We start from the raw sequence: 25,427 nt of genomic DNA on the forward strand, positions 1-25,427 counted from the left end.
TTAAGTTAACTCCTCTGAGTAAATTTTCTGTATTTGATGAAGTTATATCCAAAATTAATAAAACAAGTGTTTAATATTCCATTCGCAAGTGATGATTTTAGGTTTTTTTAATATGTATAGTATCATGTAAATTATGAAAGTACTTATTGCTAATATTTAGTAATAAACTCTTCAAATAACATTATTGTATTATTTACATATACACAAATTTAATAAAGAGTAAACTGATTTATGTGGGATTATAAATTATACCAAGAGTTAAACAGTTTACTGTAACGGAAAGTCTGGAACAAAATAATTCTTCTGAATCAAATAAAAGCTGCAAGGATTAATAAAGAGACTCCTCTAATGTTAAAAGATGACAGGGAACAAGAATAATTTTTATAATATACGTAATAAGACGAATTCTGTCATTAAATGACTAACTAAAATATTTTAAATCAACAGAAATAAAAAAATTAATAACCATTTCCAATTTCGTTGCAAAACGAAAATACAGCCGCACCATATTCTAGTCCAATCAGAGAGTGCAACAAGCACCTCTACCGGTTTCGAAACTTATTAGTCTCTCATCAGGAGACACTTATGCTGCTCTCTCTGATCCAACCAAAACAAACCCCGGCGTGCAGTCGCGGATTGCAACCAACGAAATGGCAGGGATGCCCTAGCGGCAACTGCTAGCAAAAGACTACGTTTTCAATCTAATGGCATATAAAACAACATAATTTTACTCTACATCCCACCAGACTGAAAAAAATGGGAACCTTCTCTGGTTACACCTCCGAGGCTTCTGCAATTTTCAAGCCATAACGCATGCTGAGACTAAGGATGTATAGTAACATTATGTTGTTTTATATGTCATTAGATTAAAAACTTAGTCTTTTACTAGCAGTTGCCGCTAGGGCATCTATGCCATTTCGTTCGTTGCAATTCGTGACTGCACGCCGGGGTTTGTTTTGGTTGGATCAGAGAGAGCAGCATATGTGCCTCCTGGTGAGAGACTAATAAGTTTCGAAACCGGTAGAGGTGCTTGCTGCACTCTCTGATTGGACTAGAATACTAGAATATGTGGCGGCTGTATTTTCCTTTTGCAACGAAATTGAAAATGGTTATTCATGTTTGATTTACATGTTTACTCTGATTGGAGTATGAAGGGAACCATTCTCGTTGGAACTTTACCGCGCTGAGCAGATGGGACGTGAATTATAAATTGTAAAATTCCCTTATCTTCCTTAGCCTCAGCATCCGTTATGGCTTGCAAATTGTAGAAGCCTCGGAGGTGTAACCAGAGAAGGTTCCCATTGTTTTCAGTCTGGTGGGATGTAGAGTAACATTATGTTGTTTTGTATGCCACTAGATTCAAAACTTAGTCTTTTTCTTTCAACAGAAATAATTTTAATGTTAAAATCAGGGGAAAATCCAAAAGAATCCTCATTTTATCTGTCAGTCAGTTTTATTAGTGTATTGGCAATATTATCCAAAGTGTTAGAACTACACATTTTCACAGTTTCAAAAGTTATGCATCACTTAAAATTATGTTCATTTTCATAGTTGATTTTTTCGTGAACAGAAAGAGAGCGGTATGCACAACGAAACATAAGAGAGATGAGATTGTTTAAGGGAGGCTCTATGATGTTTTGCGGTGGAATTTCCTTGAAAGTAAGTATAAATTTGGTGTCTACGTGGAGGCTCTTTAGGGGTCATCCATAAACTACGTCATTGAGAAGAGGGATGGGGGGGGGCTTGCTTATTACTACGGAGTTCGACAGGGGGAGGGGGGTATGAGTGCCCATTCTACGTCGTTCAATATATTGGTATATTTAAATTTGTCGCTATTGTGTCTATAAAAATAATTTTTTACTAGCTTCTATCAGCATTAAAGTATCAGATAGATATCATATAAAAACGTATAGTTTTTGATATGAAATGGAAAATAAAACAAAACGTTTACGAATAAATATACCTTTGTTAAAATTAAAAAGAATAATTCTATTATAGATACTTTTATCGCATACTTTTCATTTCGTTTTTATTAGTCATGGCGTTAAAATAATATTAGGTAGCACTTTTGTACAGGACAACAAACAATAAGACATTGTTCTTTGGGTTTAAACAATTGCTTCTATATACAGAACAACGTCTGGAAGCAAAAAAATATTAAATTGTTAGTTCATTCATAAACAACAGTTCTGAAAGAACGAATAGAAATAAAATATTGTTTTCTATTTAGTTAGTAAGTCGTATTTGTACTTTAGAAGAAATGGCATCGAAATCAAAACAAAATAAATATAAAGATTTATATGATGCAGTTAAGAAAGCATACCTTGCAAAATCTTGGTCCAATGCTATTTAAATACATTAATTTTTTTGGAATACTAAGAATACTAATAAAGATTTTTGAAAAATTTAAACGCACATTGAAAGACTGCATTATTGCCGAGGGCCAAAAGTTTCTGAAAACATCTATAATGTTTATTTTAATAAGTTACAGGGGTGAAAAAAAAGAGAAAATTTTGTCTGATTTTTCATTTTAAATATTTCATTCAAAAGAAACCTTTTGTTTATTTTATGGGACTTTCAACCCTCGGTAATAATGTAATCTTTTATTCTGCGTTTAAATTTTTCAAATATATTTATTAGTTTTCTCAGGTTTCGAAAAAAATTAATGCATTTAAATAGCATTGGACCAAGATTTTAAGCCTACTCCCTCATATTTGATTAAAAAAAAACAGAAATAATATATATTTTTTTAATCAATGAAAGGGGGGTCGTGAATTGCAACGACGACGTCGACATGGGGGGGGGTCGTCTCTATACGACGAATTACGACGGAGGGGGGGGTATTAAAAAGTTCAAATTTTTTACGACGTAGTTTATGGATGCTCCCTTAAAAAGCGAGAAATACATTGTACAGAGAACTTTCTGTGAACACTTTGTTTTTTTCGCAATATATATAGGAAATAATTTGATCTTAGTGTCTGATAAGACATGGCCTCCTCACTTATTGCATTTCGTCAGTTAAAACACATATTAATGATTAAAACCGTGTAGTTTCTTTGATATTAAAGAGATCAGAGAAACTATAAAAACAAAATGTTTACAAAATATGAGACTATAACGTAATTTCGATGTAAAGGTCCCAATGTACTACTTCCTTTCTACAGGGTGTCTCAAACTTTTGTTTCAGTTAAAACACATGTGCAAGAATAAAACCGTCTATTTTCTTTATTTCTGAAGATATCAGGGACAATCAAAAAACAAAATGTTCACAAAACATAAGACTACAATACTATTTTGACGTATATTCACACATGTACCTTGTTCTCGTTACAGGGTGTCTCAAACTTGACACAAGAAAAACATATCTTTTCGTTTACCCGGTATAAGTTCCAAAAAAAAGTTTGAGTATACCTTTGCCCAACTGTGTAAATACCAAAGAAAAATCTAAAATAATAAAATAAAATAAAAAATAAAAATAAAATCTAAAATAAAAAAAAACATTAGCGGAATCCGTTAACCTGTTCATGAAAAAATAACCTATGAAAATGAGCATAATTTTAGGTGATGCATAACTTTTAAAACTATGTTTATTTTAATGAAAAGAATAAATACGGATATATTTAGGATAAACTCAGCAAATGCCAATAATAACACATACAATATAAACTTAATAGAATGTATCACCTACTCTAAGTATATCGGCTTAATAAGGCTTTTCATTCACAGCCATTTGTTTCGAGCTTCTGTCATGTGTCACATAATATTAATATATCTACGTCATACGTTATTTGTATATACCAATGACACAAACCGAAGACGTATGACGTAGATATATTAATATTATGTGACACATGACAGAAGCTCGAAACAAATGGCAATCGATGAAAAGCCCTATAGAGAGTTCAGAATAAATGTAAATGTTTGACAAAAAAATTCCTAAAGTCTAAAGTTCCACAAAGCAGTGTTCTCCTGCATGCACGCAACTTTTCATACAGCACAAAAGATTGGAAACCGACTCGACGCGTTTTAGTTCTTAGCCATCAGAGTAGATGGCACTTTTGTAGCTATTCACCTGAGGTGTAAAGTTTGAAGACACATTAGTTGAACCGTTTGCTTATGGATTTGTACCTTCCTGAATTCTGATGAGTTAGGGCATGTAAAGAGGATTTTACGAATTGTACTAATCTTACCAATTTACGTACTCTTTACTAGTGCAGTTAGTGAGGGTATTTGGCTCCGAATTCCATCCTATTTCATTGATTTTAATGAAATTTTGGGAATAGCCTCTACTTATCTCCTAATTCAAAGTCTACCCTATGCCCATGTGTGCTTTTTTCTCGGGGTGGTTATAAAATTTTTTGGTCAAAATAACCACGGTGGTGGCTAGAGGACCCAATTCTGAGCAAAACTGGTCTATATATTTTTTTTTGAAATTTCAATATTTTTGAGTTATTCGAGGTTGAAAATTTGGCATTTTTATTGAAAAATGTCACCTTTTCGGACGGTTTTTTGCAAATACCTTAAAAATTATGCATCTAACGAAAAAAACTATATTAAACATTTTTGTAGCTTATGAACAATCAAAGAGATTCGTTTCATCATAATTCTTCTAGTTATAATACAAAAAGAGATATGGTTGGTGAAAAGAAATTTTTTTTTGGTACATGCTCAAATCGCTGTGTTCAACTTAAAATAACAATTGATGACTAATGTATGTTAAGGAAAAATGAGAAGTATATTTAACCACTTATCCACCAGAATTTAAATGAATCGTAATCATTCTACGATACATTTTATTATAGTGTTATTTCTATGTTCAAAAAGTTGGACGGATTTAAAATGAATGGTTTTTGAAAAAAAAAATAAGATCAAATTATAGAGCGCATTTTTAAATTTTCTTAAAAATCTTCCTTTTTCTCCATGTAACTCGAAAATGATAAGAGATACGAAAAAAAGACACAGTACAAAAATATAGAGTTTTTTTAAAAAACAATTTTGTTTTTTCTTTCATTACTGTTTCTCTTTATCGTTTTCGATTTACATGGAGAAAAATTTAAAAATGCGCTCTATAGTTTGATCCTACCTTTTTCAAAAACCATGCATTTTAAACCCGTTCAACTTTTTGAACATAGAAACAACACTATAATACAAGGTATTGTAGAAAGAAAATGATGCATTTAAATTCTGGTGGATGAGGGTTTAAATATACATACTTCTCATTTTTCCTTAAATACATTAGTCATCAATTTTTTTTGCACCATATCTCGCTTAGTTTGAATGTAATCGACATTTAACAGTGCTCATTTTGAAGGTCTTTTCAACCACTACAAAAGGTATTCGTAGCATTATATCCCTAAAATTGACGATTTCTCTGTTATTTTAAGTTAAACACAACGATTTGAGCATATACTAAAAAAAATCTCTTTTCACCTACCATATCTCTTTTTGTGTTATAACTAGAAGATTTATGATGAAACGAATCTCTTTGATTTTTCATAAGGTACAAAAATATTTCACATAGTTTTTTTCGTTCGATATATAATTTTTAAGGTATTCGCAAAAAACCGTCCGAAAAGGTGACATTTTTCAATGAAAATGCCAAATTTTTAACCTCGAATATCTCAAAAAGTGTCGAGGTTTCAAAAAATATATATAGAACAGTTTTTACTTAGAATTAGGTTCTCTAGCCACCACCGTGGTTATTTTGACCAAAACATTTTTCACCCCCGAGAAGGGGTGGGAGCCACCCCCAAGATAAAAGCACACATCGGCATAGGGTAGACTTTGAATTAGGAGATAAGATTAGATTAAATTCGGAGGTGATATCCTGTTTTTCCTCTCATTGTCTGGCGTTATACGTATACATTATCATTCTCTTTGTCTTATCCCTATGCGGAGTCGGCTTCCCTAATTGCATTTCTCCACACAACTCTATCGTGGGTCATAGCAATGTTAATCCCCTTTACCAACATGTCCTGCCTTATCGTCTCCCCCCAGGTATTCTTTGGTCTTCCTCTCCTACTCCTTCCAGGAATCTGCACTTCAGTTATTCTTCGTATTGGGTGATTAACGTCTCGACGTTGAACATGACCAAACCATCTTAACCTATGCTCTCTCATTTTGGCATCAATTGGTGCCACACCTAGACTTCCCCTAATATACTCATTTCTAATTTTATCCTTCTTTGTCATTCCACTCATCCATCTAAGCATTCTCATTTCCGCCACATGCATTCGTTGTTCCTCTTTCTTTTTCACTACCCAACATTCAGTTCCGTGCATCATAGCCGGTCTTACGGCTGTTTTGTAGAATTTTCCCTTCAGCTTCATTGGAATTTTTCTGTCACACAACACACCACTTGCTTCTTTCTACTTCATCCATCCAGCCCTAATTCTACTGCATGCATCTCCATCTATTTCTCCATTACTCTGTAATACCGATCCTAGTTACTTAAAACTATTGCTTTTCACAATCATTTCACCATCCAAAGATACCATTTTATTTGTAGTAACTCCATCTTTAAATGAACATTCCAAATACTCTGTTTTTGTCCTACTAAGTTTTAAACCTTTTTCCTCCAGTGCTTGTCTCCACTTTTCCAGTTTTTGTTCTAAGTCTCTTTCACTATTTCCTATTAACACTACATCATCAGCATACATTAGGCACCATGGATTACTACCCTGTAGTTTCCCTGTTATCTGGTCCAAAACTAATGAGAATAAATAAGGACTAAGCACCGAGCCTTGGTGCCTACTACTTTCACCTGAAATTTATCAGTCTCTCCCACACCTGTCCTAACACTAGTCGTTACTCCCTCATACATATATCTCACAATCTTTACATATTCGCCAGGGACTCCTTTCTTATTGAGTGCCCACCACAGAATCTCTCGAGGAACTCTATCACATGCTTTCTCAAGATCAATGAATACCATATTGGTCTCTTTATTCCTGTATTTTTCCATCAATTGCCTTACAATGAAAATTGCATCTGTTGTTGATCTGCCCTGCATAAAGCCAAATTGATTATCGGATATTTCGGTTTCTTCACGTATCCGTCTATCAATTACTCTCTCCCATATTTTCATGGTGTGGCTAAGTAGTTTTATAGCCCTGTAGTTTGTGCATTGTTGTATGTCTCCCTTGTTTTTGTAGACATGTACTAATATACTGCTTCTCCATTCGTTTGGCATTTGTCCAACTTCCATAATTCTATTAAATATACCTGCTAGCCAACTTATTCCTGTCTTTCCCAATGCTCTCCATACTTCCCCAGGAATATCATCTGGTCCGACTGCTTTTCCTTTCTTTATTTTTTGAAGCGCTTGAGCCACTTCTTCGTTTGTTATTCTGGTAACCATTGCTGTTACTGTCTCCGTTAACTCCACAGGCTGTCTGTCAAATTCTTCATTTAATAAACTGTCAAAATACTTTCTCCATCTCTTTTTGACATCCTTTTCATGAATTAGTATTCGTTACGTATGGCGTTATACGTATATATGAATACTATTTACGTATTTATATTTTTTTAATATTTATTGAGCCCCATTTAACTTTGATTACCGCTTGTACTTGCCTTGGCATACTTTGAATGCAATTAAATTCACTTTGCTTCAATTTATTATTGTGGTCCCAATAATTAGTTCTTCAATCCAAACAATTTTATTGGTGACATTTTCATTGGAAATTTCACGTTTTACAAGCTCCCAAACATTTTTTCTATGGGATTAAGATCAGGAGCTCAACAAAATATTAAAAAATATATAAATATAATATTTTCAAATGTTTTATTGCGGTTTATTATTACATATACATATTATAGGTTAATGTATAACATTAACATTACATAGCATAATTAAATTTAAAAAGAATTTTTAAACAAAATTTACCTAGTGGAATAGTTGCTTTTTGTAATAGTGATATTACAAAAAAGCATTTGTCCATTTTTCAAGCAAATTTACTTCTCCAAAGTTTTTATATTACAGCTTTGTTTTTTTTTAGAATTAATCTACTTTTCACAAGGAGTTAAATACCCAAAAATTATCTTTGAGAACTACATTTTCAGAGTACACAGACGTAATCCTAGCAATACAAGGTGGCGTTGTGCAAAGTTTAGTACAACGAATTGTAATGCATATCTAGTAACTTCTGGAAAAACGTTGGAGGTTATCAACAAGCACAATCATGAAGTGCCTCCTCCATCCAACGAAAAACTTGTTCCAAGTTGGGTAACAGTGGTTCGAAGAGGAAAATAACTAAAATGTATAATAAACACGATATTAAATAGTTTTAATAGATTAATTTTTTCCTATTTCCAATCTCTTTAGTAAATTCGCCTTTAACTCTCCTTTAGTCGCTATCGGTGTCACACACCGACGACAGAATTATTCATTCGGGATTTACAATTTACAAAATAACTGGTTTTTTCTATCGCCACTTTCTGTACCTCTTCCTATCAACTAACCTCGTGTTAGTATACATTCTTACCTACTTGGGTACAGTTGTGCGAGTTTTATAGCTATTTTCGGTGCAAGACTCCGTAGCGACTAACGGTGTGTTTATTACTTTATTGGCATAACTTGCAGTTCAGGTAAATATTTAGCATCTTATTATTGCATTTTATCGGTAAGTTTTGGTCAAATCTTATTTATAGATGTCCTTTGAAGCTGAACAAAAACGTTTGTTGGAATTATGGGAAATGGTTCCTAGCGAATATTTTTATATTACAAATAACAGTATGTATATTGGTATACTAGGGGTTTTCATTTAATATGTTGTTTTTCAATAAAACATTTTCAAAAATATTTTTCAGTCATTCCTATACACAATATAAAATATTTGTATGAATTTTATAGCAATAACTATTTTTTTTAAATTGTCGGTCTCTGACACCGTAGCGACTCTTGATGCTCCGTTTATCCTAGCGACTAACGGAGGGTTAAACTACGTCACAATAGACTAAGGGCCGAGATAGGTAAAATTTGCTAACCATTTTAGGTACCATAAAGGCTGATTTATGTTAGGACAGCGCGTGTACAATACGTGCCGTAGAACAATAGAAAGCGTCCCCGGTGTCGCCCCGTTCCGTTGTATGATAAACTAGCCAGTGCTGTTCATATCAGACACTTTTTCAACGTGCCCCGTAAGACAGCCGTGTCGTCCACGTCCCCGTCCTAACATAAATCAGCCTTTAGAGTTTATAACTAAAATTGTAGAACCAAAAAGAAAACGTATGACCAACATGCTGTAAATTTTCAGTGGCACATACGTCGATAGTGAAAAATTAAACTATCAACTTATGGACGGAACAGATAAATTAGAAAATAGTCACAGGGTAGACCGAGAGTTCCCAGAATTCAATTTTTTACATTCTATGTGATTTAAAAGTAAAGCCCAGCGCAATTTTAGCCCACTACCCCTCTTTCCCCTACGTTTTCCCTTTCATTTTTATTTTTTTAGGTGGGATGCAATCAATTTTAAAATTTTGAGGCTTTTACAACTCATGTCTATTTTTTATAGACACGTAGGTGGTTTTTGGGTGTTTGAACGTGTTTCTCCTATTTTGGAATGTTCTAGAGGACTCAGTTACTTCAATTTACATTCTCGTATAACCTATACAAAACCTTGCTTTTATCTATTTTGAACTTTATAAAATAGGGAAAATACCCAAAAACCCCCTAAAAACAGTTTTTCAAGGTTTTGAAGGTGGCGAACCTTACGGAAAAATCTAAAAAAATAATTAGAAGTATAGGCTTGATAAAGTACCTACACAAAATAAAAAAAATTAGACCTGCAACGACCTCCAAAAAAAATATACGCCTTTTACAAAAAAAAATATTTTAGGATATGTACACTCAACCTACTGCTCTATAAAAAATAGACGTTTAAAAGCCTCAACCAAGCATGTAAATTTTTGAAATTGATTGCATACCATCTAAAAAAATAAAAAAATACTAATAAAAATGACATTTCTGATGGCGGGAAGGGTGAAGAGGTGTGGTGGGTTAAAATTGTGCTGAATCTTATTTTTTACTCTCATAGAGTGTAAAAAAATGAATTCTGGGAGTGAGGGTATTTTGCCAACAGGGCGTACAATTTAATTTATTTGTCCAGTCCAAGTGTAAAGTGACTTTGCACCGTCGACCCATATGCCACTGAGAGTTAACGGCGTAGTGCTCATACGTACTTTTCGACGATTTAAGTTATTAGTCTAAGAACTAGTGAACCCTCCGACTAACGGTCGTCCTGTAAGGCTAGAAATTTTTCTAGTGATAATTCATAGCACACCAAGGCTAAAAACCATGACCGACAGGCATCAGCCCTGCACGTGTATCTACCAGGTGAATCGAAAAGTGCATAGTTTAGGGGAAAAATAAACTTTCTCCTGTAAGGTTTAAATTTAAGTATGTGGTTGAGTAAGTCATTTAGAAGAAATGTGTACAATGCCAGGCGATTCTTAACAGCATAAGACCTTGCCAGGCGAGGGGAAAGATTAGGGGTTTTTCCTAAAATTATTTTTTTTACATCAAACACAGTTTTTTAGGTTTTTTGAATCATTCCAAACAGAAAAGATCTTTAGTGATTTTTCTCTTAGGTTAATAGTTTTTGTTATATAAGCGATTAAAAATTTTTGAAAATTTCGAAATCGGCCATTTTTAACCCTAAATCGGACATATAACTAAAAATTTCAATGTTGCCAAGATAGGTAGATATTCTTTAAACATTGATTGATCAAATCCCGAAGAGTTTTTTGCAATACAATATCGAAAACCCCTTTGTTTTTTAATTGCTAATCAAGCGGGCGCGACACTGTAGTATAAAGTGAGGACGTTTGAGTTTGCATAAATTCATTATCTCGTGAATGGGCAAACTTAAAGAGAAATCTTCAGACGGGTCGATTTTTATTCTTAAATTAGGACTTTTTGGAATATATAATACGAGTGACCTCATCCATCTGGGCGTGATGACGTAATCGATGATTTTTTTAAATGAGAGTAGGGGTTGCGTGATAGCTCATTTGAAAGGTTATTTAATTCTCTATTCAGTAATATAAACACTAATAAAATTATTTATACAGAATGTACAAAAAAATTTTTTATTAAATTAATTTAGACAAAAAGAAGAACAATTTTTTTTGTACAGCCTCTATAAATAATTATATTCATGTTTATATTACTGAATAGAGAATCAAATAGCCTTTAAAATGAGCTATCACACGACACCTACTCTAATTTAAAAAAATCATCGATTACGTCATCACGCCCAGATGGATGACGTCACTAGTATTATATATATATATATATATATATATATATATTTATTTATTTACGGGTCTCCCCAATTTAAAAAAAAATATACATATATAAACAATAAGTAGAAGTAAAAGTAGTATTGGTAAAGTCCAGTAAAACAGTAAAAAAACTAAAAATAAAATAAAATGAATTAAATGAAAGTGTGACAGCATAAAACTGTAGTAAGTACATTACAATAAAACTAAATTTAACATACACACAATCCACGTTATGCAGTGACAATACATAATAATATAATATAAACTGACATTAATCAACTAACTACAGACAATAAAAAAATATGATGATATGATGAATATATGATGATGATATTTTATAAGATTTTATTATATATATATATATATATATATATATATATATATATATATATATATATATATATAATTTATATATTTATAATATTTCATATATATATATATATATATATATATGAAAAAAGGTCCTAATTTATGAATAGAAATCGACCTGTCTGAGGATTTCTCTTCAAATTTGCCCGTTCTCGAGATAATGAATTTATGCAAACTCAAACGTCCTCACTTATACCGGGTGTCCACTTATATTTTCCCCCATTTTAACTGCCTATAGCTTCTAAACGACTTAAGATAGAAATATGCGGTTTTCGATGAAATGTTTTATTTTAGTAAAAGTTTTGTCTGAATGGATTGAATTTTTTATATCGCTTTCAAATACGAAAAGAAAAATGGCGAATTTTTGAAAAAAACGTTGTTGACTTTTTTTTAATGGAACACCCAGTATATTTTTTTGTAAATTGAAATAAAGGTCATTCACCTATCCAGCGATATAAAGTTTTTCAAAATCGGTTTTAAAATCACTGAGTAATTAATTTTTAAAATGAGCGGTGCAACGTGGATATCACATACCTAAATAACATAACTAAGCAAAATGATATTATGTTATGTGATTTCCACATTGCATCTTTCATTTTAAAAATTATTTGCTCAGTCATTTGACAACCGATTTTAAAAAATTTAATATCGCTGGATAGGTAAATGACCGTTTTTTTTCAAGCTACAAAAAAATATACTGGGTGTTTCAATAAAAAACGTCAACAACGTTTTTTTTTTTTTCAAAAATCCGCCATTTTTTTTATTTAAAAGCGACATAAAAAATGGTCATCTACCTAAAAACTTGAAAAAACGGTCATTTCCCTATCCAACGATATAATTTTTTTTAAATCGGTGGTCTAATGACTGAGCAATTAATTTTTAAAATGAGAGATGCAATGTGGAAATCACATAACATAATATAATTTTGATTAGTTATGTTATTTAGGTATGTGATATCCACGTTGCACCTCTCATTTTAAAAATTAATTACTCAGTGATTTGACAACCGATTTTAAAAAACTTTATATCGCTGGATAGGTGAATGACCTTTCTTTCAATTTCCAAAAAAATATACTGGGTGTTCCATTAAAAAAAGTCAACAACGTTTTTTTCAAAAATCCGCCATTTTTCATATATATGAAAAATTCAGTCCATTCAGACAAAACTTTTACTAAAATAAAACATTTCAGCGAAAACCGCATATTTCTATCTTGAGCCGTTTAGAAGTTAAAGGCAGTTAAAATGGGGGAAAATATAAGTGGACACCCGGTACTACAGTGTCGCGCCCCCTTGATTAGCAATTAAAAAACAAAGGGGTTTTCGATATTGTATTGCAAAAAACTCTTCGGGATTTCATCAATCAATGTTTAAAGAATATCTACCTACCTTGGCAACATTAAAATTTTTAGTTAAATGTCCAATTTAGGATTAAAAATGGCCGATTTCGAATTTTTCAAAATTTTTAATCGCTTATATAACAAAAACTATTAACCTAAGAGAAAAATCACGAAAGACCTTTTCTGTTTCGAATGATTCAAAAAACCTAAAGAAACTTTGTTCGATGTAAAAAAAAATAATTTTAGGAAAAAACCCTAATCTTTCCCCTCGCCTGGCAAGGTGTTATGCTGTTCAGAAACGCCTGGCATTGTGTACATTTCTTCTAAATGACTAACTCAAACACATACTTAAATTTAAACCTTACAGGAGAAAGTTTATTTTCCACCTAAACTATGCACTTTTCGATTCACCTGGTAGATACACGTGCAGGGCTGATGCCTGCCAGGTCATGGTTTTTAGTCTTGATGTGCTATGAATTATGACTACAAATTTCTAGCCTTACATCAAGACCGTTAGTCGGATGGTTCACTAGCTCTTAGACTATATAGACTCTTGCGGTGCCTAAAATGATTAACACATTTTACCTATCCCGGCTCTTAGTCTATAAACCAACGGACCATGAATTATGTAACATAGTACTCGTAAAATAGTGAATACTGCAGAAAAGCAAAAATTAAGATGCTTTCTTGCCTAGGGCCCTTAATATAACCAACGCCATATTTTTTCACCCCTTTTTCACTAGTTTTTTTATGACCCTAATAATTTTTCACCCTCAAACCTACCCCTAATTGTAGCGATTCTGCTAGCTTAACATTCAAGCCAGCAAAGTTCAAAAATAAATATTTGAGGAAATTTAAAAAAGTGTTAGATCGGTTTATTACCTATAACACTGTCATTTAATTTTTTCCATTAGATTTGTAGTTTTCCTGGAAATCGTGATACTTATACGGAATAATAGTTATTTATGATATAAGTGTTAAAAGTACATGTTTAAGGCATGCATGTGAAAGTTTGCAGAATGAGCGAAAGCGAGTTCTTCAATTCACATGAGTGCCTTAAAAATGTACTTTTTAACACGCATATCATATAATATTTTTCTACAAACGTAATTACAGGACAATATCTACAAAAGCTTTTACTTGAACTTGACTGACATTCCAATTTTATATTTTTTTTGACATTACATCAAAATTGCATATACGGTCAATACGAACTGCAGTGCCTTAAAATTTTTTTAAAGCACTAGTGCCTTAAATTAGCATTTTTAACGCTCGTATGGAGTGCTAAAATTTGCATTTTTAACACGGTTTTAGAAAAATTTATTTTTTACACGTTTTAGTTTTGACATTTGTGTCAGCCGAAACGAATATTCTCGGAACAGCAATTTAGGGTTCTGATCACAAGTATTTATACCCGATGTCAGCCGAATGAAATTATTTTAAGTGTGTTTTTACTTTTACGTACAGTTTATTACGTTTAATGCGGTTTAGCAGTATCTCCAATGCAGAATTATTGCGCTATCTAAAATGAATTTATTTTTATTTGTGTTTATCATTTAAAAAAAATTAGCTTCTGTTCAATAGTTTCAAGACCTACAGAAACAATAGTTTAAACATACTATAAAACATTTTGTCGTAAAAAAAGGAAGGATAACATATTTTTCTATTATAAAATTATTAAAATTTTGATGTATTTTAGAAGAAATTATATGTGTTAGTACAAATAGTACTGTCGTCAGGGGGTATAACGGCCTCCTTTATTCAGATGGACTTACCCAAGTTTTTTTATGTATTTTGACCCGTAGAACACGAATTTTTTGGGTACCAGTTGATCCGGATGTCGATAAGATTGTTATAAATAAAGAACTTGAGGAATTACATAACAGCGATTTTTCGCCAAACAATTTGTTTTGGTATTTTTTGGGTCATTTTAAGCAAATATTGTTCTTACAAGTTTTTTCATAGGAGGCGTAGTTTTCGAGATAAAAGCGGTTGAATTTTCAAAAAATAGAAAAATTTCAATTTTTGAACCCGAATAACTTTTCATTAAAAAATAAAATAGCAATTTTGCTTACCGCATGTGAAAGTTCAAGTCAAATTTTATCGGTTTTGATTATTTGCATTGCTAAAAATAAATTGTTTTATTGTTAAACAAAGCTATAAACACATAATACTTGAGTGATGTTTTCAATGCATTTCTCATTTAACCTTCGGATGACCAAGCGGGGGAAATTATGACCCCAGCGTATGTTTTTCTTTATTAATTCAAAAGTATTTTCAATTTTTAACTCATTATTTTTTTATTTGACTTTTTATTTTGAAATAAAAAAAATTCCCTATATTTTACGAATAAAAAATATATTCTGAAGTTGATGTTTAGTAAAATACCGTCTATAATGTGTAATTCCAAGTAGTTTACGCTAATGACGTTGACTTTGCAAAGTAACAAGACACTTACTCAACATACACACTACATATGACACTAATACTTATGTTGTCACTGGCTGAGTGACATAAAGTCCATGCCATAAAAAAATAAAAAAATAAAAAACAAAAAAAACTTAATTTTTTGTTAATTGTCGTTTTTGACATTTTTGACCTGGGGTCATTTCCCCCCTCCCCTTGGTCATCCGTGTAACAAAAAAGGTTGGTCATCGGAAGGTTAAAGTCGAACGAGTAGGCAAGCCGTTTGTAGGCTATTTCTACGTAATATGTGTTAAAACGCATGCATTAGGCACGGGAAACACTATTTTTTTTTTATAACTTTGTTAGACAATAAAAAAATTAAATTTTTGCAATGAAAATAATCAAAACCGGTATAATTTGACTTGAACTTTCAAATGCGGTAAACAGAATTGCTATTTTATTTTTTAGTCAAAAGCTATTCGGGTTCAAAAATTGCAATTGTTTGATTGTTTGAAAGTTCAACCGCGTTTATCTCGAAAACTATGTATTCTATGAAAAAACTTGTAAGAACATTTTTTGCTTAGAGTGATCAAGAAAATACAAAAAAATGTTTTGTTTTGCGAGAAATCGCTGTTATGTAAAGTTCTTTGTGGTTAACAATCTTGTCGACATCCGGATCAACTGTTACCCAAAAAATTCGTGTTCTACGGGTTAAAATGCATAAAAAACTTAAGTAAGTCCATCCGAATAAAGTAGGCCGTTGTACCCTGGCGACAGGACTATATAATATAGACATTGATGCAATTAAATACGTAAATAAACAAAGTACTCCAGGATAACAAGCTAGAAATAGACCATGTTCGGGACACTCAAAGATCCAGGTAGCTGACTACTTTTTTAGTTGTTGTATACCTATAGGATGAAAACCTACCTGTTTTCTGCCTAGAGTTCGCGTCCGTTTTTTAATTATTAACAATTTAGTGCAAAAATCTCGATTTTTTCGATTTTTTGCACCCCATTCAAAAGCTAAATAGTTCACATAAAATTACAAAATTTAATTTTTTAGAACATTAAAAAACCTTCAAAATGCCGATTTTTGAAAGTTAAAATAACTTTTACCAAAACTACCTTAGAACTTTAGTGTTTCACCCAAAGTTGGGTATTGGGGTACTTAACAAACTCTCAAAATTTGAGACCGATCCATTAATTAGTTTAAGAGTTATTCTAATTGTTTATCCCAGAGACCTTTATTTTGCAATAACATAAGACAGAAAATAATGAAGATAGGGCAATTCTGCGTATGCTAAATGAATGTAGAAAACTGATACTATCAAAAAAATTATCTAATATAGTCAAAAATCCTAATGCCAAATTTGTGAAATTTTGTAGTTTAGAAACATTTAGAATAACTAAAAATATTGTCCGTAGAAAAAGTCGTTTTACATATTAGAAAATCTGGTATTTTACACGAATTTTTAAAAATGTAGTTCAATTGGTGACTAGTCGCGCTAAGTGAAGGGGGAGCTGGGAGCCGACAAATGCACGAGTTCAAAAACTAAAAAAAGCAACTTAAAACTACTATCATTTTCTATATCTCGAGATCTACTGAATATATTTTGATCGTTCTTTTTTTAATTTGTATGTAATTTTTCTGTACATTACAAATATGCATTTTGTTTCGAGATTTATTATTAATAAACAGTCTAATTTGTTTAAACAATTTTTGAAAAAATAATTTTTTCCCAAAAATCCATGATTTTAATCATACTATCCCTATTAACCATAGAAAAAGTTAAGGTATACTTTAATAAATAAATTATCTTCAATAAATAATTATCTAATAAAAATCATTTATTTATTAAAATGTACTTTAATTTTTTCTGTGATCATTAATGATAATATGATTTAAAAAATAGATTTTTGTAAAAAATATTTTTTCTAGAAATGTTTAAACAATTTATACTGTTTATTAATTAATAAATTTATAAACAAATTGAATATTTGTAATGTACGTAAAAATTACATACCAATTAAAAGAAGAAAGATCAAAATCCATTGAGTTGATCCGGAGATACAGCAAATTATATTCGTTTGAAATTGCTTTTTCGGTATTTTAACTCGCTGGATTTGTAGGTTCTCCCTAGTAATCGTTTGCACTACATTTTTGAAAAATCGTAGAGGGTGCTGTGAAGGTATGATGTTTGTGCAAATTTTTTAAGAAAAAATACAAATCCCATTCTTTAAAATGGCACTAATGAGATTCCTTAATCATTATAACCAAATAGCTGTGAATTAAAAAAAAAAACATATGGCTAACTTTGTCCCAAATAAGCCCAGGCTAAATTTTTTTATTTGAAAATTCGTGTTAAAATAATATCTTTTCGAATATATAAAAAGATTGTTTCTACGGACAACATTTTTAAAGATATTCTAAATGTTTATAAACTACAAAATTTTTGACTTAGGATTTTTGAGTATGTTAATTATTTTTTTAATTTTTTTTAATACATTTTAATACTATCACTCTTCTACTTTCATCTGGCATACTGCTATAGAGCAGAATTGCTCTATCTTCATTATTATCTGTCTTATCTTATTGCAAAATAAAGGTCTCTGGGATAAACAAATAGAATAACTCTTAAACTAATCATTGGATCGGCCTCAAATTTTAAGGGATTTGTTAAGTACCCAATATCCAACTTTGGGTGAAACACTAAAGTTCTAAGGCAGTTTTAGTAAAAGTTATTAACAAATATCGATTTTCATTTATTTTGCAGTTTGCGTAGCAACAAATTAACTTTTTAACTTTCAAAAATCGGCATTTTGATGGTTTTTCAATGTTCTAAAAAAGAGAATTTTGTAATTTTATGTCAACTATTTAGTTTTTGAATGGAGTGCAAAAAATCGAAAAAATTGCGATTTTTGCACTAAATTGTTAATAATTAAAAAACGGACGCGAACTCTAGGCAGGAAACAGGTAGTCTTTCCTCCTATAGGTCTACAATACCTAAAAAGTAGCTACCTGGATCTTTGAGTGTCCCGAGAAAATCCTTATTACCCTGGACTAAAGTTTTATTTATGATAATACCCGCATTCTTAGCTTTTTTATTTATATTGACGATTTATGTAATTTTAGTAAATTGTGTTTATTATTGTTTTACTTTTATGACTCTTTGTAAGCTTTGTCTATAAAATTGTACAATTTTCAACGAAAATAGAGCTTATTTCTATTTTCACTATGGATTCCATCCTGTTACTCTTTTTTTTTGTCTCAAAAATTATTATCTGCCCTGGTCTAATGTGTGAATTTGTTTATTAAATTACAAAAAATATATGCTACAATTTACAATTACAATTCACTAGTTCGATGAAAATATAACTTGGGCCAGTTAGGTTATTTTGCTCTACATGATCATTTAATTTGTCTTTATCATAATAAGAGTGGATCTGTTAAAAAATTAATTTAGTTTTCGATGTAGGTACTATTTCGGTGTTATTCACAAATTTTATTATGTACCATACGACGTACTTTCAGCGGGAAGTTCATTATTCTTTGTTATTTTGACGTTGATTTTTTATTTTAGATGATATTTTAGACAAGTGGAAACTAGATATTAGTTTGCACGAAGATTCGCTTGAAGAATTGCAGGAAGATTTGCTGGAAGATTTACCGACATATGTTCCACCCGTTAGAACACGCTGGAAAAAATGTGATCCCACGAAATGGAAGAGGAACATTAAAAGACGTGAAGCACTTGAAGCCAAAGCCACGAAACCCATTGACTGCAGTAAATGCCGTTTCAAATGCACCGACAAATTCTCCCAACATGTAAGAGATATAATTTGCAAAAACTATTGGTCGAAGAATTTTAAGGATAGGAAGACTTTCATCCTAAGTAAAGTTGAAAGCCATCCTCCTCAAACAAGAAGAGCACGAACAGGAAGTAAAAAACTGCGGGTAGATGCTAAAAAATATTTTCTGGAATATAACAGCTGTAATCTTAGGGTATGTAGGGAGTTCTTTACAAGAACACTTTGTATATGCAATAATGTTATTGAACATGCTTTTCAGTTTAAAGGAGAAGGAGGCGTATTTAATAGTAACGACAAAAGGGGTAAAACAAGGAAAAATAAGGAATTTTCCTAAAATGTAACAATTAATTGTGATTTACAAAATAAATCATAAAAAACTATACTGAATACTTATTCTAGGGGACATAGCTGGGTAACCGTGGTCTTTTTAATTCTGATTTGTCCATTCAAGTTTTTTTATGTTGTTGTAACTGCTGATAGTGAATTTCGAGGGTTGATTTTGTTTCGAGTGATCAAAAAAATTTTAGAAACAAATTAATTGTTTACCTCGTAAACTAGAAGAGATAAAAAAAACTGTTTATGTACTTACTCTATTTAACCCATCGCATTGAGACAAAAGGATGATATTTAGGTAAAAAATAACAAAGAATCAAAAAACATGCTGAAATTATTATTACGACAGTGGCGCAGATTGTGAGGGGGAAAAGAAAAAAAAAGGAAGTATATATCCCTACAGCACGCCTTTGGCAACAGCGGAAAACAATGTTTTTCTACGGTCGTGCTAAAACAGGCACTTTCCCGCACGCATTTTGTTTCCGAAAGTTGTACTTTCCTCCACGACGTGCGGTAAAGTAGAATACCTTGTAATATGGCATTATAGTATATTAAAATACATGCAATAAACTAATATTTAGATATTATTTACTAATTTATGTTTAGTTAAATTTAAGGTTAAGTTGTTTTTGTTTTGTAATATAATGTAACATAATGTAATGTATTGTCGCCTTACACCACTATGTGGTAAAAAGGTTTTTTTTGAAAATATATACTAATTTATTTCAAATTTATCTTATTTTGTTTACGTTTTAATGAAATTAGCGCGATTATTTTATTCATAGGAGATTCTGACCAATAGAAAGCTACATAAATCTAAATGAAATCGATAATTTTTGATAATTTCCCGTCATCAAGTATATTACGTCAGATGCCCTTCGTTGCTACGAAAAAATACATTCAGTGACATTAATGACAATTAATGTTTTAAAAATTATAAAAGTGATGACTTTCAACGTCAAATTAATATTTATATCAACTGTGTGTTTAATTGTACTAATTTGTACTTACATAATTAAATTACAATAAAATTTTGGTGTTGAACAGTTTTATTCATGAAATAATCGCAACAAATTGCACTCCATCTCTAAAATTAATATAGAATTTTAGAGCGTTTGTGCAATTACTACTGATAATTCGTTGAAATAGAATTATTTTGATATAATATTCAAAAGTCAAATCAATAGACAATAGGTTTGTTCTAGCATCAGTTTTAAACGGTTTGAAACCATCAGCAAATAGTGGACCAGCGCGAGTAGAGGGGATAGCACTGGTGACTGTGTTATGTTTTCTCACTGACCAACTGTTTGCTGACGGTTTTTGACTAGTTTGACTGTTTGCTAGAACAAAACCTAATTAACATTGGTTTTGAATCTTTGTCATGGAAACCAATATCGTCGTCATGGTAACCAATAACCAATTATATTGAAAGTTTTATTTTGACAACCTTGCCAAAAATTATTAATTTATGTAGTTTTACTCTTAAATAAAAATTGATATAACTTTATTTTTTGTGGCTTTTTCCCAAACGTACGGCCCTAGAAAAAATATTGTTCCTAACTCATGCGGAAAGTGTCTTCCCCGCACTCGACTGCTTGTCCGAACTCCGGTATCGCGTCGTTCGGGTCAACGGCAGTCTCGTGCGTGAAGTATCACTTTCCGCACTAGTTAGGAAAATAACTAATTAATACTAGTTAAAGTATCCTAACATGTGTAAACTGATTGTCAAGTTTAAACAAAAAATAATAAAAGGTGTTAAAACAGTGGGCTAAAATTATTTTAGAATATTTGTAATAAAACACTCTCGGTAAGGAGGAATATTTTATTTAAGTGTTTTAGGTTAAATTTTTGTATTTTGTGCTAAGGTTTCTTCAGTTACTATATTATGCACAATTCTTAATAAAACACGCTGTATATTATAAGATTTTCTATGACATAAATTAATTTTTTTAAAGAAATTTTTTTGATAGAAATAAAAAACCAAACACTCGGCTATTTAAGGCCAATTTATACATACCCGGGCCGTGTCCGTTCCGGGTCAGTACCGAGTCCGGGTATTTTTAATGCAATATTTACATACAACCGGGTTGTGGCAGTGTGCGTACGGAGCCGAATAAGAGAGGAAAACGTTATTACATATCTCTGTGTAAAAGTGTAAAACATAGTTGAAAATATTTCGGCTTGGATAGAAGATCTCACCTCACAATATCTATTGCTTGTCTGTTTTCCAGCAGTCGCGTTCACAAAACAATAAAATCGTGTTTATACAAGTCCCTGTGATCCATGTCATTTTCGTGCATCGCCAGTGCCGACAGCAAAAATATCGGCTGGGATTAATTTCAGACCGGGCCCGGACGGGCCCGGTATAAATGCCAATTTATACACATCAGGGCCGTGTCCGTTCCGTGTTAAGACAGGGCCCGGTCCAAAAAAAAAACAATATGTACTCTTATGAGTATATTTATACATTGGCGTTTCCCGGACGGGGCCCGTCCGGGCCCGGTCTGAAATTAATCCCAGCCGATATTTTTGCTGTCGGCACTAGCGATGCACGAAAATGACACGGATCGCAGGGACTTGTATAAACACGATTTTATTGTTTTGTGAACGCGACTGCTGGAAAACAGACAAGCAATAGATATTGTGAGGTGAGATCTTCTATCCCAGGCGAAATATTTTCAACTATCTTTTACACAGAGATATGTAATAACGTTTTCCTCTCTTATTCGGCCCGGTACGCACACTGCCACAACCCGGTTGTATGTAAATGTTGCATTAACAATACCCGGACTCGGCACTGACCCGGAACGGACACGGCCCTGATATGTATAAATGGGCCTTTAAACTTCTCGTATAAATTTTGAGGTTATGTGAAAAAAGGGTAAATAAAAAGTCTTAGATCGTGTTATTGCCTATAACATTGTCATTTAATTTTTTCCATTGAATTTGTACAGTCGGAAAAATGAAAGAATAGGGCTTTTCATCGATTGTCATTTGTTTCGAGCTTCTGTCATATGTTGTATAATGTGTATAATTATTAATATACCTACACGGATTATACGAGATATGACAGAAGCTCGAAACAAATCACTGAATGAAAAGCCCTATACCAATGAACGATCACATCAATCAAATATTTTGTAGTTGCTATCTTTTTCTATAGCAAACGTTTGTTATTTATAGAAAAAGACAGCAAATACAAAATAAGTGATTGATGTGATTGTTCATGGGTATAGGGTATTCATAGTCATTTGTTTCGAGCTTCTGTCATGTGTCACATAATAATAATATACCTATGTCTTACGTTATTGGCATATACCAATGATACAAACCAAATACGTATGACGTAGATAATATATTAATATTATGTGACACATGACAGAAGCTCGAAACAAGTGACAATCGATGAAAAGCCCTATGTTGTATAATCTGTGTATAATATTAATATACACGGATTATACGACATATGATAGAAGCTCGAACTGTAGTTTTCCTGGAAATCGTGATACACAGAATAAATTGATTTATTTGACGTTTTCTTTTTGACATTTGTGTCAGCCGAAACAAATGTTCTCGGGACCATAGATAGAATAATACATAGATTATAGACTAAGAGCCGATATAGGTGAAATTTGCTACCTATAACTTAAATAGTAGAACCTAATAGAAAACGAATGAACACTGTGCCGTCACTTTTTAGTGTGGCACATGCATCGACAGTGGCCCATCAAACTTTCTACTTATGGGCGAGATAAACAAATTAAAAGGTACCTTCCATCACTCCCAGAATTCAATTTTTTTCATTTTTTTAAGTTCAATGTGATTGAAAAATAAGACTCAGCGTAATATTAACCCCCACCCCTTCCCCTTCCCTCTTCCCCCGCCATCAAAAACTTCATTTTTTGTTTTTATTTTTTTTTTTTGGTGGGATCCAATAAATTTTAAAATTTCAAAAAATCATAGGCCTAGTCAACGCTCTTACAAAACATATCTATTTTTATAGATCCGTAGGTTGAGTGTACATAACCTCAAAAAATTAAAAATTTTTTTTTTTGGAAAAAGCTTATAACTGTTTTTTGAAGGGGGCTGGAGGTCTAATTTTTTTTTTCTATTTTGTGTATTTTATCAAAATGTTTTCAATTTTTTTCAGAGTTTTCCGAGAGGTTAGCCACCTTCAAAAATAAAAAAATTACCTTAATTTACATATAACCTATAAATAACATTGATTTGATCTATTTTGAAGTCTAAAAACAGTTTTTTAGATTTTTGAAGGAGGCGAACTTTCGGAAAATTCTGAAAAAAATTAAAAACATAGTGTTTGATAAAGTATACAAAATAGAAAAAAAATTAGACATCCAGCCCGTTCAAAAAAAAAGTTATACCCTTTTTTCAAAAAAAAAAAAAAAAAATTTTTGAGGTTATGTACACTCAACCTACGGATCTATAAAAAATAGAAAAATGTAAAAGCGTCAACCACGCCTATGAATTTTTTGAAATTTTAAAATTGATTGGATCCCATCTAAAAAAAAAAAGAATATGTGTGTACTTTGTACGCACGTAAGAAGTTATACTTTTATTATAGAATTTCAATGAAATAAATATACTTAACAGTTACAATACAAAAAATTAACAATAATTACCAAAAATTAACCAAAACTTAACAATGCCAAAAATTAAAAAAAAAAAAAGAATATGAATCGTCCGGGATTTGAACCCGCGATCTCTCGATCTCTGGTTCAATGTCCTACCAACCAGGCTATCGAGGCGCCTGTTATTGACGTTTCGCATAAACATAATTACACATCACGGTGACAAGTTACATATAAAAATAGGTATTTTATTATTTTACGCCCAAGGAAGACAAATCCAAAGACACAAAAATTATAATAAATAATACATTTACTAAAAAACACTTATATATTATTTTAATGGCTTATTTGCGCTGACACATAATTTGAAAGATTAGCAACGAACAACATAATATTGAACGTAAAGAAATAAATGATTAATCACCTAGGTAGATCTTGGCCATAGAAATAAGTTGCTTTAAAATGCAGTTAAATATTAATGCATTATTAAAGCTGCACATGACGAATAGAGGAGAATTCAACATAAGGTTAGTTCTAGCTTGTGTATTTCTGAATGTAATCGAATTTCTTACTGGATCAGACGGATAAGATTATAATAAATATACAATAAAATGTTTTAATAATACTCATCTTACTCCTGAGGAAGACAAATCCAAAGACACAAAAATTATAATAAATATATTTACTAAAAACACTAATATATTCTTTTCACACCTTTTCTTGCACTGGCATATTTATACATATCTAGAAAGATTTAGCAACTAAACGCCATATTGTCTGTGTGCGCATGCGCGCATTATTATGAAATTTTACTCTCAATCGCGCCTAAAGAAGTATAACTTCAATAAAAACAAAATATTAAGTTTTTGAGGGTGGGGGAAGGGGGAAGGGGGTGGTGGGTTAAAATTCTGCTGAGTCTTATTTGTTGATTACATAGAACTTAAAAAAATGAAAAAAATTTAATTCTGTGAGAGATGGAGGGTACCTCTTCATTTATTTATCCCGTCCATAAGTGGAAAGTTTGATGCGCCAATGTCGACGCATGTGCCACTAAAAAGTGGCGGCACAGCGTTCATCCGTTTTCGTTTAGGTTCTACTACTTAAGTTATAGGGTCTTATGGTGCCTAAAATGATTAGCAAATTTCACCTATACCGGCTTCTAGTCTATTAGGCAAGGTACGAAAAATAGCATAACGCGGAGCAGTTCATCGGTGCTCTATCTACCTCTCTCTACCGGCGCTTAGCTTTGCCTCTTTAGCATATTTTTTTTATTTGCTAATTGCTACAATCT

The sequence above is a fragment of the Diabrotica virgifera genome, chromosome 7 (genome assembly GCF_917563875.1).
Source record: "Diabrotica virgifera virgifera chromosome 7, PGI_DIABVI_V3a".
In the NCBI taxonomy this organism is placed as follows: Eukaryota; Metazoa; Arthropoda; class Insecta; order Coleoptera; family Chrysomelidae; genus Diabrotica; species Diabrotica virgifera.